Source organism: Chaetodon auriga, chromosome 6, assembly GCF_051107435.1.
Source record: "Chaetodon auriga isolate fChaAug3 chromosome 6, fChaAug3.hap1, whole genome shotgun sequence".
Classification (NCBI taxonomy): Eukaryota; Metazoa; Chordata; class Actinopteri; order Chaetodontiformes; family Chaetodontidae; genus Chaetodon; species Chaetodon auriga.
Window position 1 is genome coordinate 13,706,161 of NC_135079.1, and position 17,288 is coordinate 13,723,448.

At 42.5% G+C, this 17,288-nt stretch overlaps 1 protein-coding gene across 8 annotated transcripts in view; it reads right to left on the reverse strand.

Annotated features, from left to right (window-relative positions):
- The window catches only part of mef2aa (myocyte enhancer factor 2aa), a 57,643-nt gene extending 50,304 nt beyond the window's left edge, over positions 1 to 7,339 (reverse strand). For all 8 annotated transcript variants that reach the window (XM_076732268.1, XM_076732266.1, XM_076732264.1 and 5 more), the window contains exon 1: positions 7,172 to 7,339. The gene's annotated coding sequence lies outside the window, so the exon portion shown is untranslated. The remainder of the gene's footprint in view (positions 1 to 7,171) is intronic.
- Between the last annotated feature and the right edge of the window lie 9,949 nt (positions 7,340 to 17,288).

Genomic DNA, 17,288 nt, shown 5'->3' on the forward strand with positions numbered 1-17,288 from the left:
TGGAAAAAAAAAATTAAAAAGCTCAGAATAAATATTTGATTTTCTCTTCCCATTTTTATCTTCCACTCGATGCCTCTTTCCCACAGTGTTCCATTACATAAAAGGTTTATGCAATCTGAGCAGTGAGGATGGCCATGAGTCATAACAACAGTGGAAGGGGCTCGCTAAAGCAGCATTGATTTTTTTTTTCCTGTCTTTTTCTTACAATTTCATGTTCCACAATTAGTCTTTTAATGATCTCGCAGGGCCCTGTCATTCACACATTTCATTTCATGTAAAACATTTCAAATAAAGCAACTGCTCACCCATTTCTGAAAACACAGCGTGACACATAGCGGCAAGGAAATATATGCAGTCTGGTTTTGCGAATGTCTGTCGTGGGGTTTTATGTTATTGGGTTTCTGTGCCGTCATCATGAGAGACAGATCTCAATTTGAACAATCAGTCGGCTTTGTGAATGCTGTGTCTTAACAGGAAACAGGAGCTTACTTTTGTTAATCGCAGACCATCCGAATGGCACAAAAAGTGCACAAGGCAAACCATAATTTCTTTATCACTCATCAACGCTGACTTCAACCTGTAGGATGTCCTCTCTTGTCCATCTCCATTTGAAAATCTGTTGACATCACTGAACGGCATTCACTGAGCAAACAATCTAAGGGGTATTTCAGCAGCCACAGCCAACAGTTTCTCCCAAATCAGATGATGTGTGCTAGCTGTCACATGAACATTGTGTGCAAACAGTGTGATAGAGAGAAAGGGAGACAGACAGAGAAAGGGAAAGAGAGAGCGAGACCCCCACAGGCCCTGCTGCTGCTCGCCTCTCCAGGAATCTTTTCAGTCAAACTGTTTGCTGATAGCCTCTGGTCCTGAGTCCCAGGGCCAGCGGCTGATGATGGATGCCCCCCTCAACCCCCGTATACGTTCTGAACACCCCTGGCAGTTGGACCAGCGACAGAGGTTGAGGGGAGGAGGAAAACAAAATCAAGAACAACACAGTCTGACATGAATACAGGCTGGCAACCGCTCACTGGTGGAAACACTACACCATTTTCAACTAGATTTGCAGCCCACAGCACACAGATGGAAAGTGGACTGGGAGAAAGGGAGAGGACAGACGGGCAGACGCACAAACAGCGGGCAGACTCAACACCTCACTCACAATCACAGTCACACTATAGAGAGCTGGGATCTAGAGACTGGAGATGCAATGACAACACTTTCTGAATGCCCTTCATTTTAAAAGACAAAGTTTTCATTCAAAATTGCAAAATCACAAATATGGTCTGCCAGAGTACAACACTTAAAGAGTTGAGGATGCCATCTGTGACTGTAAAAGCCTACAGATGATGTCTGACCTGGCTTACACCCCCCCCCCAAAGACATTCTTATAATCTTGAATCTGCACGCACAAAAAATAAACGCAACACACTGAATCTCAATCCAACGTACAGCAGTTTAGAAACTCGTCCTCTGGCCAAAAAGAACGTGCATGAGGCGTTGCAGTGCTCACGCTGCTAAAGCTCAGCCCCAACGGCAGAGAGGAAGACAACTTTGAACTACAAGTCAGGGCCCTGCGGTGGACTGGAGCAGCTTCCAGGGAGAAGAGGGGGCTGGGTCACTTCCCTTCCCCGCTCATATGGCTGATGTGTGCTGAAGAATAATGGGAGGAATCGCATCCTCCCCAGCTGTCCTGCTTCACAGGGCTTCTCAGACAAACATGAAAAACAACGATATCGCAGACCAGGCCTCCTTCCTGCAGCTTGGGAGGCCACGGGGCCAGTCCAGCTGCGGGAGATCCAAGTCTTCCTTCCAGCAGCTACTGGACTTTTAGTCAACGTGCTCACTGCAGGAGCTGTGACATCAGGTCTCACAGCTGTATTTACTATGTCAGTCATTGATAAACACTTCTCCACGGACTCTACTTCTTGTTGCCTTTAGTAACATAATGGAAGGCTGGATTAAATGGCAATAAAGGCTGTACCTGATGTTTCAAATCGTCAATTTCAGCGCACAGTAAAAACACAGAATAAACACCTTCATCACAGACGGCTTGCCAGACTTTGAGGAAAGTTTACTTTGCACATAATTCAATTGTTTGTCTGCGTGCGATGCTTCTACTTAATCGACTCCATACAAAGCCAGAGAAGTTAAATCTCCAGTGAGAGATGCTTTTTAAGATCTACAGCAGAACATCAGGAATTCAATACAGTGGGGTATATTAGCAATCATGGGGGATCTTTTGATCTAGTAAATTAGATTATAATATATTCCTTTGATTTATGTTTTTTTCATTTCACCAGTCTCATTAAAATTCAGTTAAAATGCGACTCAGCAAAGAGATGTCTTTCTTAACTTCCTTTTCAACTATCAGTTTTGCTCCATACATGATTCAACTTTATAATATCGCCACAGTGCTGTGTAGCAGCATAGCCACCCTCTATTATTACATCTCCTCGCAGGCAAGTGTCTTCTTCATGCTAACAAAAGGAAAACAAGCTAAAAAATAATGACTAACCAAACCACAAGACACACACGTTTGGGTTATGTGTCCTCTGAGTGTGGCCTACTCACTTTTGAGATGATGCAGTGTGATACTGCGGTTTTTCTTGCACTCCAGAAAGCCAAAGAAGGTGGAGGAGGCATCTTAGAAAGGTGCTAAATGACTTGACTTCTCAAAGTCATGACCCTTGCCCCACCACATGCTTCCACAGTCCCTGCCCTCCCAAACCACATTGTGTGTGCATGTGCTACTCTTTCTGCTCGTTAGAGAATGTGGCTTTAACACGGTGCACAGAACAGGAAAAGATGTACGGTGCTTTGAAATAGAGGCTAAAATACAATATTTGGATATATACTAGATAGAAAGTAACTATGGTGTTATTTTATGATACTACAGTAGCTATAAAACGCCATGTGTTTGTTTGTTTGTATTCAGAGTCACAGTCGGCGGATGGTATAGACGTGAAGTGAGAGACAGACTAGGATCATAGTGGCGAAAAGCAGATTAAGAGCAGATTTAGAGCGCGGCTCTGCTTGAGGATCTTCCTGCTGCCTCTCCTGTGTGGTCCAGCTTGAAGAGGTGAGGAGACCTCCGGTCAGGCCTCGTTTGGAAGCGCACGGGAGACAGGAAAAGACGGCGCGGCCTTAAGCTGCTCTGCCCTGCTCAGCAGCACATGTGCTGAGTGTGCCAAACGAGGTGGCTTACCACCAGAGGTCTCAGTCAAGGGCAGGACAGTTGAAAGGTCACTGCGAGCTGCCTTGCTATACAAACAGCGCCTCAGCGAGTAATACATTCACCCTGTGAGCTTACATGAGGCTATTAGAGAGCTGAAACAATACTGGAGATTCTCAGCAGGGTTTCTGACGGAGCTGAGTGTTTTTATAGCAGTCATTGTGGTATTTATAAATTATACATATTCAGAACGTTGAAGCATGAGCTCTGTGAATTGACTCGATGGTATTCGAAAACTGTACTTAAATGTACGCACTGTATTTTAATGATTAAATGAAAATTCCTTGAACTCTGACTCAACCACTCCATGTAAAACAGTAAGTAGTATTTAGCGAGTTGATGCTGTCTGACAAGCAGTGCCAGTTCACATCCGTACCAGTGCCCCATGATCACAGCACACGAACCTCCTGTCGAATACAAGCAGCACATGCAAACACCACAGAGAGAAAGGGGTCAGCAACTGAACCCACGAACACAGCGGTGCTAATCGAAGGTCCCACCACGACCTATTTAGCATCAGGCAAACTCAAAAAAAAAAAAACTATTTCTCATGCCTTCAAATTCAAATCAGATTTTTACTGCTTGAAATTTACAGTTCAAGTCTTATTAGTGGTTTGGTGTCCAACAACGACCAGCTGTTTGTTTTCAAGAAACAAAGCAGAGCGAGCCTTTTCTCTTCAGTCCGCAGCAGACGGTCTACACTGAGCTGGGGTCTAAAACATTATCTGCCAGGCTCAAAATTCTGCATCTAACCTCCAGGTCTCACAGGAAAATGCTGGAATCTCCATATTGATGATAGATCTCCGATAAACAATGAATCATGTTACTAAGGTGCTTTTGTTAGTCAAAGACAACACTGAATAGTTACAGTGTGAGCCTGAGCATTATCACGACACTTTGAGCGACCATCCAAAAAAAAAAAAAAAAAAGCCAAAGTGCTAAAACTCTGAGTATAAATGAACTGCACAAAGACAGAAAGGAAATGAGAGGAAAAAAAGGTTTCCAATGACCTCAATGCATTTAGGGAAAGCGCCTTTGTTTCAGTACCTTATCACAGCCGGTTTCAACAACCAAGAAATAGTTTTTAATGTTCTCAACTGTACTCAAAACTCACTTTAACACAACAGTCAGCCCTGTATAGATCCCACTTCAGAATCACAATCACATCAAAAAAACATATTAAAAAATCATATAACAATTGTAATATCCATAATTGCTGTAATGTTAGAGCTAAATCTGCAGTACAAAAGAACATCTTGGCTTACCAAACAATCAAAGAAACACTATCCTCTTTATTGGACCAAGAATGTTCAGCCTCTATCTCATATTTTTCATTCAGCACATCCTTGGCTTTCAGCTTTCTGGTGTTTTTTGTCCTCCTTGGAAAAATGTCCTGGGAGGAGGAAGAGTGGAGGAGAAAGACTTTCACTCAGTGATTCAGAGGCGTCGTGTAAACGCCAGCATTCTCTTTCTGACAACCAGCATTAATTGCAGATCCGACTCGCCCACACACTCCACATTTCTCCTGGAAGGAGAAGCTGAGACACTGAGATTGAAGTGGGATGAGGAGTGCAGCAAAAGATGCTGCAGCTGCCCGTTCCTCACACCGTCACCACCTCTCATTCCTCCCTTTCCACTGAGAACTCGTGCTGAGACTAACACGCACTCACGCACATTTACAGAGACATGCAGGGGCACACAAACATTACATGTAACAGGGCGAAAACATTTAATAAACAGTGGTAGTCACCGTGGAACAGCATCCATCCGTCATCAGATCGTTGATTAAAAGATACGGGCTGGAGTGACATCTGAGTTTGTTTGTAAAGGTGGTACATTTTGGGGTCTCTGAGGTTAGAGCAACAGTTCACCGAATGCACAAAAAAGACATTCACAGTGGCTCTATCTGGGCCTCCACTGACATCATATTCATTCCGTTGACTAATATGCGACATGAATTGTTAAAATGATATTCATTTCAGCAGCGTCGGAAGAATCCCTCATCCACACATTAGACATAAGAGCTCACGTGATGTGGATCATGAGCAACAAGGCCCATTACTGGCGAGGCCTGGGGCAGCACAGAAGCTAATGACTACAGATTGGAGGGTGCTTTACTGCTTTGCTTTGGAAATCAGTGGCAACCAGCTGGTATGGTAATGTACATGCCGTTAGAACAGCCATAACGGTGAAAAATACAAGAATGCTCTAATACTGCTGCAACAACTCGCGCCCCTGAAGAATTAGCTCAACAATAAAATTTGTCACTGGTTCGACCTGAAAACTGAGGGATATGCTGTAAGAAGTGAAATATTTTCTACTGGAGCGAAGGCAAAGTAATCATTCTTAAACAGAAGTAAACAATTCACAGTCACAGAATCTGCTGATCTGAAAAAAAATATACTGGATTTTATCCATCGAAGAACACAAAACACAGTTTACAAGCTGCAACTAAAACTTCTCCAAAAACTAAATTAACACCAGTATAACTAGTGGAAAGAGAAGGGGACTGGGAACAATTTCAGGTTTGGTAGTAGTATTTTCTGTTACGATGGAATAAAAAGCTCCCCCTTTTGTACAATATTAATGAGACATGTTTGGTGCAGACGCCAGAAACATTTGAGAAGGTCAGGTTACTGTTGGCCGTTGCCCAATCTGGCGAGAGGTTAAGGTCACAAGAGTCCCGGAGATTCAAAGAACCACCGGACAGCAGAGATCCCCCCTCACCTCACCCCTCTGTTACCAAACGGCCCATACAGCTGACCTGAAATTTACTCCCATACCCTGTAACTTTAACCCCCCCCCCCCCCCCCCCCCAAAAAAAAGTGGCATCTTCTTATGAAGTGAGAAGTCTACCAAGACAACATTAACTCCAAAACAAGCCACATTGATTCACCCAATTTGATCCATTTCAGCTGAGCAGATTTCAGCTTTAACCCCCATCATCTCTCTTCAATAAAGTAACGACAGAGTGGGTGAAAATCAGGAAATATTCTGTCAGACACAAGGACCCGAATCGCTCTATGTCACGCTCAAGTGGCAAAATAACATTTGCTCGGGCTTGATGTCACACAAGTTTCCTCCTGTTAAACAGATCACAGTATGCTGTAGATGAAGGGACAACACGGGTAACAACATGTATGGCAATAAGCAAGTGCAGTGATGTCACCGTGCACGAGCTGACCAGCACCATCTACATTTCAATGCCACTAACGTCAAGCAGTTATCAAACCTGGCAAGCCATGTCCAAAACTCAAAATACATCAAATACTGATTTCAAAGTGGGTTGGGAAATGTTTTTTTGTAGAAGTTGCATCATGTGCAAACATACACTTTGCTGTAAAGTCAATTTCAGCCCTGAACTTCTATTACCGGGATATTTGCTGTGTGAATTGTAGCTTGTTGCGACGGCTCAACGGCGTTGTTATTGTACACACACTGATTACTATTTTGCCCCAACGATGCTCCTGTTTTACAAAGTGCAGTTTAACGCTTGACACTTTCGATCCCACGGTGGACTACGAAGGAGTTTACAGAGTCGCAGCTGACGGAAGGACCGCGCTGAAGGACGTGCGGTGAAGCTTCTTCCCGGCGATGAATCCTGGAAAAGTTTCTCGCGATTGAGTGGTATCAACAGCGCGCGCGCGCCTGGCTGCACCCTTTAAAACAGACACTGAGGCGTTTTAATGGCCCCAAAACCTCCCCGACAGCGTGACATGACTGATGTTAAGTGACACGACACGGCTTTTACACCCCGTATCCCCTGTTCGGCACGTACCCCGGAGAAGATAGACGGAGAGATAGAGAGATATAAGCTAACAGTTATGTCTCCCAAATCCACTCTACGTCTCCCTCTTGCGCTTCTCTGCTCTCACTCTCTGTCGCTACAGCTCCGCCGCCACGCTCCGCAACATTGTTTCTATTTCCGTTACTCACCTTTACTCCCAAGTCAGTCGCCGTGTATAGACACTCTATATCGGTGGCTCCGGTGGATAAACGTAATTTCAGTTCACATTTACACGCTGACTGCTATTTTGGGGGGAGCTGACAAACTCCGAAAAAGCCAGTCTCCCTCTTGTCAGTGAGAGACTCCTCCCCTTATCTGACGAGCTGCCTCTCTCTCTCTCTCTCTCTCTCTCTCTCTATCACACACACACACATACACACATCGAACCATAAGCACAAGTAGTGAAAGTGTGTTTATTCGGCAAATGTAAAAGCGCAGATAAGTGGTAATGGGCTCCTCCACACATGTCCCACTTTTATTGATTACTGCTGTCATATATATTATTGTGTGTGTGTGTGTGTGTGTGTGTGTGTGTGTGTGTACAGACATAGATTTTTAACATATTGCTGTCGTTTGACTGTCATAGTCATTACAATAACTCCAAACAGCCCTGAGGATGAGACAGTTACAAGCTAAACTTATAGCAACTTTAGCGGGACTAACGGGCAAAAACAACGAACAAAAAAGTCCAACTGTGAGTTACTGAAGTCTGTTTTTGGACAAATATTCCCCCCAAACTACTCAGCCTCATCACATTAGACACATTTGACGTCATATCGCTAAGACAACAGCAATGGAATTTAGTGTGAAGGACACTCCCTGCAGCCACTGAGAATCTGCAGCGTCTGTTGACCAGCCACTCAGAGCGGGGGGGCGGGGCGTGTTATGACTGGCGTCTGAGCTTGTCACGTGTATGTGCAGGATTAGAGGAGGTGTGGTGCCTGGCCTTTTTTTTTTTTTTTTTCACTGGCGTTTGGAGGCAGGTGCGATAGCAAATTCAGCGCAATTAGCATCTCCTGTTTCAGTGGTATTTAATGTGAATGGGGTGGACGTGTGACCAGGCAAATACACGGTAACTACACATGCGCACCTGATATTATTAGTTTTGGAAAGTAAGTACATTAAGTCTAAAGTTTACCTAATTATTTTTCTTTTTCTGCTATTTTCTGCTCCATCTTACACTTTGAAATATTGTACTTTAACATGAAAACTATAGTTACTGCACAATAAGATTTATATAAAACCATAATCTTTGAAATTGTACAACATAAACCAGTTACAACAGCAAAATGGTTCATATTCACTAATGATTTCCTTAATGACTACTTTTACTTTTGATAGCTTAAGTTTGTTTTTTTTAATGTAATTTTTTTTTGTAATTCTTATGTTTTCTTAAGTGTAATTCTAAATGCAGGACTTTTACTTGTAATTAACTATTTTTACATTGTGACTTTCCTACTTGTACTTAAGTAAAGGATCTGAATCCTCTGTTTCTGCCGCTGCTTGAGTTTAAGAGAAATCACATGAAGTTATACAAGCTGCACAAGTTTCACACATTGGGCTTCTGGTAGTCAAAGGCGTGGTGTGCTGCTTTTGAATGACTGCTTCTCTATCATATGACTTTGTCACAGGACTTCATAGACACATTACTGATTACTTCAAGTGTCACTTGGAAATGTCAACGACAAAGAGTCACCACACTAATTCACTTTAAGTTTGAATATGCTCACATCTCTTTCTGTGTTTTAGAAATAGCAGTCAAAGCAATCTGGTATTCGTGCGATCAGAATCAGTGATGTGACGGCAGCATTAAACCCTGGCTGAAAAGTAAAACAATGCATTATTATTTAGACATCCTCCTCTAATTGCATCCTGTTTTATTACTCTGTACAGCATGCTCACTAATGAAGGAAATGCATTTTCTCAAAGTATGGCTGCTGCTGTATGTAGCTCATTTGTATTAGTCTAGTCTAGCCTGGTCCCAAGTGTATTGTGCTGCCTTTTTCACCAGTTTGTCCCAGTCCCGAAGGAAAAGGCCATGTCTAGTCTTCCTCATGCCTGCTGTTTCCTCAAGGCAAAGGAGTCACAGCTTGTCCTTAATGGCTTTTAACACAGTTCCTGCATTACTAACCCCACCTCAGTATTTATCAGTTAAATTACTTCTTGTGTCATAGTTTCTAACAACAAACTTCAATAATTGCATGATGTTCAGTATGTAGTCTGCATTATCCTGCTCTTGGTCTTGGCCATGCACCAGTTCAGGTTAAATGAGGGCGTTCTTTATGGCCGCATGAGGCGACAGGGGCTGGCTCTTCCTGCAGTTTGCTTGAGCCTCAGTCCTCTTTTGCTTTATGCTGCAAACTCTGTGCGAAGCTGCCAGGTTTTAACAGACCAGTAGAGATGTAAATTAAATACTAAACCAACAGGGAACTGTTATTGTTCTTATGATGGGCACAGTGATGCTTCATTTATACTCTCATACTCCCTTCTGCTTGTTATACATACATGAACAAATACTGGATATTTGTTCATGTATATACTGCACACACATATATATATATATATATATATATATATATATATATAGAGAGAGAGAGAGAGAGAGAGAGAGAGAGAGAGAGAGAGAATACTCCATAAGATAATTATTTGTGGCTAAAATTGCATTTCATGGTAAAAACAAAGCATTTGGAAGCCTCAGAGGATTGAACTATCACAGAATGTACTGCTAAAGCACTGATTCAATATCCAACATGGGACTTTAACCTGGAGAGATTTTGACTTATCTTTCACTGTCCCAGACACCCATGCACAGATAAACAGGTTCATTGGTAACAGGTGATAGTATCATGATTGGGTATGAGAGGGGCATCCTGGAAAGGCTCAGTCGATCACAAGTGAGGATGTATCGAGGTTCACCACTTTGTGAACACATGATTGTATAAAGGATGTTACTACATGGGCTCAGGAACACTTTGGAAAACCACTGTCAGTAAATACAGTCTGCAAATGACTGCATTCTGTTTTTATTTATGTTTTGCTCAGCATCCCAACTTACTTGGAATCAAGGTTCATCTTAATGTCCAAAAAGTATTCGCTCTTTCTGATAACTCAGCATTCATTCACATGTTCATGTTATCTACAGATTTACATATCAGTCATAATATTAAAAAAATCACATGAGTGTAACGTTAAGCCAATGAAACTTGCTTTCCATTTTCTGAAAGTATTTGGTCCACAAGTGAAAGCCCTTTAGCAATATTGCATGACATAAAAGTGGTATAACCTGACAGAACTACTGACTGCAGTTGTTCACTTTTGATCGTCTCACACATGCGTGTTCCTCTCCTCTCTCCTCTGCATTAGACAGTAACAATAGTCGTGACAAAAAGACTCAGACAGAAACAGTCCCCAGCTGTTTTCTTGGAGTGTTTTCAGTCAGTAAAGTTTCTGCTGTGTTGTGGTTCTAAGTGAATTCAGGCTGATGCCAACTGACAACAGTGTGGATCCAAATTGCTCTCAGCATCTCCTTTAGCAGCACTTTGTGTCGACGTACACCCCACTCCCACCCACCCACCCCATCTTCCCAAAGTGATGCCAGCAACAAAAAACACTGATGTTAGCACAAATGCAACCAACGCTAAGGTGAGTTACATCGGCTCGTTATGGTTCACCTGAACACGAGGCTACAGATCAGATAAGGATAGACAGAACTTTATTTATCCTGATGGAAATTGTTGATATACAGTAAAACATAAATAGTAAGATCATTTCTCGATTCCACATAATCACACAAAAGATACAACCTTGCGTTAGATTCCGTGAAGAAACCTGAGATCTTGAAATGACAATAGTGTTAATTGGCATCACATTTCCATCATGTGCAAGGAGTCAAGACCTTTCCTGACAGCTGTGTCTCACCTGCTTGTTGTTGTTGCACAAACGCCTTCACAGAACCTGCTGTTCCAATCTCCACCTTTCCCCCTATAAATCTTCACTTTCTTTATCTCTTCTTTTCGTTCTGTCTACAACTCTTCGTCTTCTGTCTGCTGCCTCTGTTTCTCTCTGCCCATTGATTTACCGCAAAGCCAGACCAGCTGGCTTTGGATGCTTCCCTCCGAGCCCTAAGAGGCCCGTCTTCACACCCTCTTCCTCCTCTTGTCCCTTGGTCTCTCTGCCGGCAGAGAGCGAGGGGTGCAGTGGTTTGAAGGGTAGGACCCCAGATGGACATAGACATGTCGAGCATGCGTTATGTGATGGGGCTTGGCTGACGGCTCTGTGGACCAGCCACAGCTGTCAGTCATAACTCTAGAAGGTGTTGAGGATTTCAGCCTCTCACAGATGGCTGGAAAGAAGGTAAAAAAGTAGTTTTCTACGACATTGAACAGTTTTACAGAAAGTACTTACGGGTTTATGTGTGTTTCCTCACTGTAGTCTGATTTATAGTGACACAGGTCTTCACAGTGCGAGATTTGTTCATGTAGATTGCTGACAAAACTTAATCAGATGGCCATGTGAGGTTTTAAATTAAGGGGGAAAACTTATTTTGCATGGCATAGTAATAGTGATGCATTTCAACAAGTTGCAGGGACATGCCAAATAACGGCTTGTTCCAGCAAGGCTTTGATGCGCGACAGCTGGCATTTCCAACATTGCACCAGACCACAAATAGACCCAGACACTCTTTCTCTCCAATTAAAAAAGAGACTAAAACACGCGTCTCATGCAGCGAGCTTTATTAGGCTATATAAGTCAAGTTTGATCTACAATACGATAGCAGGCAAAGAAATAGATGTTTATTTTGTAAATGAGAAAAGCACAAACAGATCACTGAGTCACACAATTTTCTGAGACAGTAATCTGACCACGGAGCTCTGAAATAACATTTAATTATCTGAGGTTCATTAAAACAGCCAGTCTGAGAAGCCCTCAACACCCCTCACCAATCCCCCGTCCTCCACTCGCTGCAAACTACACATTCAGTCATGGGACAATCACTGCCAACAAATGCCTCACTGCGGTTTCAGTGACTTTTGAGTTAACATTTCTGAAATATAAAGTTACATATTCGCTACTCTGCAGTATGAGTGCCTAACATAACCACCAATTGGGCTTATTAAACAAACGTGCAGGCAGTTGTTGTAGTGAATTAAGTTTAATCTACAAAACCAGTCAAATCTAGAAGGGTTATTAAAGTAGATCACTTAAAAATGTGTCACTTGCCTGAATTCATGGTTTCAAAGTGCTGAAACTCTCCATCAACCGTGATTTTAGTCGTATTGATGGTACAAAACTCTCCCAACAAACTCGTATCAGAGGAGGCCGCAGCAATGTGTTAGATAATCAAGATCAAGATCTAAAAATACTCCAATGTCTCACAGTCTGGATCTCTTCTCTCATTACCCACTGTAATTAAAAGTAACCAAGGCCTGCCAGCTCCAAATAGCATAGAATAGCACACAACTGTTAATGTGAAGGAATGACACTTGAAATGAAAACCCTCATGGTATCAGGTCACTGAGGAAAGTGGAGCAGATAACGCAGTGCTTTGAGAACTCCAGTGAATGTGGGTCAGTAGAGAGGTGTCCAGTTAGGCTTCCCGGCCAACTGCAGCCAAATGTTCGTTCGCAAATCAAGAAGAATGCAGTTTGCCGTGTGTTTGTTATAGAGGTTTAATGATAGGAATGACTTCTCAAGTGTTCAGTGATGTTTTTTTCCCGTGTTTATATCCCACTTCTGTACAACTTTGACACACTGAAGTAGGTTTTGTGGAGCGTCTGTGCTCTTCCTGAGGCAGAGAACGACAGCATACAAAGGCCCTTGTGATGAGCTGATGATCTCTCTTGAGATTGCCCGTCTCTTGGGTCTCTGAAAGTATTCTTCTCTGTTTATCGCACTGCTGAATGCTTATCAGCTACAAGGTGGAGTAGCCTGAGCATCCCTGCTGTCTTGTTTTGCTTGATTGGCCCTCTTTTTTTTCCAGCAGATGTACAGAGATCCAGATAATAACACAAGGCTCTTTAATTATCTGTAACATTCACATGAGCCTATACAGTAGCTCCATTTATAAAATGTAGTCTCCGTCGTACTGAGCTCATTAAAAATTGAACAAGGTCAGGAATGAAACTGCTCTTACCATTATTCATTTTGTCCCTAATTTCAAGTATTATTTAATTAATCACCTGGAATGACTCAAATAATTCACAATGCCATAAATTGCTGGGTGATATTAGCAAATTTCATGCATGCAAATGTACGTTTTTGCTTTATTTTCTCTAACTTCTGCCTTTTTTTTTAATATATTTTTCAAAAGAGTCTGTTGAAAATTTATTCAAAAAAGAAAAACAACATTCATCATGCCTTCATGATGGCTTTTCTGGTTTTCAGGGGATAAAACTTTGATGTTCTATGAGGCATAACGATCAATTTGTACGTCTTGCATTTCACTGTTGGCTAATTTCACAAATTATCTGACTTGATGATTGCATCATAAGCAAAAACCTGTCACTGTGTGTGTGTGTGTGTGTGTGTGTGTGTGTGTGTGTGTGTGCATGTGTGTGTGTGAGTGCACGCATGTACGTGTGAGTTTCTGACATCGCCAAAGCCAGTCAGCAGGTGCCATCACTTCTCATTCCCACCATTTACAGTGTAAAGACATGTTGAGGACGAGCAGGATCAAGGGAGTCTGCCAAAGGAAATGTGTGGGAGAGACCACTCTTAATTTCTGCCTTTCAGCCAGTTCTCCTTTGCATTTTAGCTACGATTCCACATCAAGCTAATGCTGCTGTAATTCAGTTTGTCAGACTGTATAACAAGAAAGCTAAAGATATCTGAATATACTGGGACTGTTTACCTGTAGGCAGCATTTAGAGAAGACGAAATGTTCTCCACTCCGCTCTAAAAGCTGGGGGCTTTTTTAACCATTAGACCTTTTTAACTGATAGGTGGCACACTAATGAGGCCTAATTGTGCACCAGATTTCTTCTCAACACATTTGAACTAACTTAAGTTTTTGCTATCGTATTTCCTGAATTGCTGCTACGCTGCTGCCTTTGAACACTGAGCACAATATCACAATATCACATGCATATTCCCTCACAATGCTCTATTACTGCACGGTTGATTTCTAAAAACCTACCCTGTCGCACAATTGTAGGTAGTAGGTGCCCATTTCTCACTAAGCATTATGACTCATACCAGGCATAGAGCAGCTATCCAACTCTAATCCACAAGAGATAATTTGGTATTCATGTTTTACAAATGTGCTTGAGAAAAATCCCTAAATCTTTTTGGCAAGTGCAGTCGAGAAAGTCGTGCAAGCATGTCATCCACCATGAAAAGGCAGCGGGATGGTTGAGTAAAGCAGGGCTTTGTCTCCCGAATTCAGCCTGAAAGGCACTGCAATCATCAGCTTTCTTTGTTGCAGACTTTGTCTTTCCAGTATTTTACTGGTTTCTCAGAGGTAAATAGAGGCTTGACTCAGTGGGGCACATGCAGTTTTCCTACAACAGGTAATAAATTTGCGTGTCAGGCCTGCGCGTCACAGATTAAACATGCTTTGTTTGGGATGATTTATGAGTGCGATGTCGTGCTGGGTGCACTTGGCTGCGAGGAGCTGAGGGTTTGATGGCGGTGAGGGGGTAGCAGGTGGGGCGGTGGGTTGGTGAGTGTCAGATTTGTCTTACAGGAAGACTGATCTGTAGCTGCTCCGAGGGTGCCCACTGCAACACACACCTCTGTCATTAATCACACACAGCCTCGGAGTACAGAGTGCTTTGTCTTCTCCTCCTCTCACACCAGCGCTGCAAGCTGTCACCGTCCTGAGAAAAGCTTACTTCAGAACAGCTATCAAGAAGTAAGAGAACCTGCTGGCACCTTTCTGAAACTGTAGGGTATGTATGTATTCCCGCTGAGAAACATATAAAGTTGCAATACTAATACAGCACCCCTTACTAATTCTCCTGTTAGCAGCTGTTGCATGTCGGTATCTCTATCAGTCATGGAAGGAAAAATTGCAATAAAACCAAGAGATCCTTTGTATTAATATGTTCTTGTCTTCGTCTAGACATTGCCTGGCTATAATGCCTGCACTATTCTTGTACTCCTCCACCTTCAAAGAAGGTTACCTAGATATACAGGATTAAGATCATTCACTGTCCTCATGAAGAAACAGCTGATTCAGCAAGGAGCACAGCTAAAAGCATGTTGACTTATAATCCAAATACAGCTGACCGCCGATGCCCCACTTTCTACTGATCTCACACACTCACTCCTTCCATTCTGAGCTTGAATTTGAGGTAATTAATCCCAGTAGTGGCATTAAATTAGAGGTCTTTTTTCTTTTACTTATGTCTGAATATCAATAAAAAACATCGTTGGCATCACACTACATTACATTGCACACAGTATGTGCATTCAACGTAATTGGAACAAGAGCTGCAAGCCAAACAAACAACTAAATGTGTGTTAGTTGCCAGTGAGAAACACGTATATTCTTGAAGATAGTGTCCCCTCTCACAATTTGGTATCTTATAGCAAAAGTCTACCAAACCCCTGTCTGACACAAAACCCTCCCTTGTAATTTATTGAGTACTTTCATGGACATAACAGGAATAATAGGCGATACTGTGGCAGGAAGAAAGTTTTTTTTTTTTTTTTATGAGACCCACAGTGGTGAAATAAGACAAAGGAGATAAAACTTGTTATGGTGTACAGTAATGGTGAGGGCATAGGAGGATCACCAATAGAAGAATAGTACAGGCAAAAAGGACAGAGGGTAAGAAGTCAATTCTTGAGTCTGTGGCTTAAAATTTTAAGTCCCAAGTTAGTCAGAAAAGAGACAAAGCAGAGAGCAAATCATGAACCAACAACCTAATAGTTGTACAGAATATACACTTATCGAAGGTGTCTTAAGACCTGTGTGAAACTGTTTCTTCTTAATGTAGTTTTTGCTCCATGAAACTGTGAAATTTTCACATCAAAATCTATGTTTTCTTCACACTGAAATATGGGCTGAAATTTACCATCCACCCTAGGCATCTCATAAACAGTTAATTTCTGAATGTAACCCTAGGTGGTCAGGAAGGGGAATAACGATCTGTCAAAATAGAGCTCAGGTCCACAAAGCATGCTTTCAGTGTGGAGGGGCAGATATGTGAAGTATATAATTGCATGCACTGTTTAACATTTATTACATTCAGCACACCATTGCGGTTTGTTTATCGTAACATACCGGGCAAACAGAGTTGATGTGTGCCTACGCAAATATTTGCAGCACTATATCAAATTCAGCTACCAAATTAAGGATATCAGAGAGGCCAAATAGGGTCGTGTGTGAAATAACAGAGATGTTAGGCCGTCCGCTGTTCCACACACAGATTGCCCTATCACACGAGTTGTTGAAGTGTTTGCACACAGAGCTTTGCCGCCTGCAGGCTTATATATCACACTGTGCCTTATTAAGAGCTTTAACAAAATCTGGCTTTCACTAGGCCCCCCTTAGTCACCACTCTGAGGGCAGCAGTCTTCAGGACCTCGGTTTGCACACAGCCCCCATCTAAACGCCTCGTCCCCCTAAACAGATCGGGGCAGTGTGCTTGTGCTGCATAGATAAAAGGGGAAGAGTGGAGATATTAAGGCTGTGCTGTATAAATTCAGGGCAGAAGGGGTCTAAAGTGATATGCTTCTTCTTGTAAGTGGTGTAGGAGATCAGACACATTCAGCTTTATTGGATGTCATGGTTTGATGTGATTCAAATGTGCTTTTCAACGTACTGAACTGCCTATGTGCATCACAGAATCCTTTAGACGATTCAAGGTTTTTTTTCCTCACAAAATGTAATTTTCAATCAGATTTTACAGTAACATGTTCTGGTAACCGTGAGGAGAGCATGGTAGTGATACGAGTTCAGTCCTGTCAGACAGAACAAGCCATCCACTATTATGCAAAAGTAATGAGCAGTGGTCCCAAAGAGTGAACCACTGACCCAAAAAATGATTATCTCCAGCTGCACGCTGACCCACTGAAATGACTTCACTGTAATCACTGTAAGTTATGATGTATTCTGGGTGTAGCCTTACTGTATCCTACTGCTTCAGTCGAAAAAATAGGACTGAATTTTATTATAGCATGCTGGGAATTCCCCTCCATTTCCTCATGCTCTTGACCTCCCGCTCTCCATTGTATGTGTGAGGAGAGGGTCTGGGGCCGGAGCGGCCGGAGCAGCTCTGCCAGGCTGACAGATCGGCTCGTCGTGCCCTCTGCTGCTCC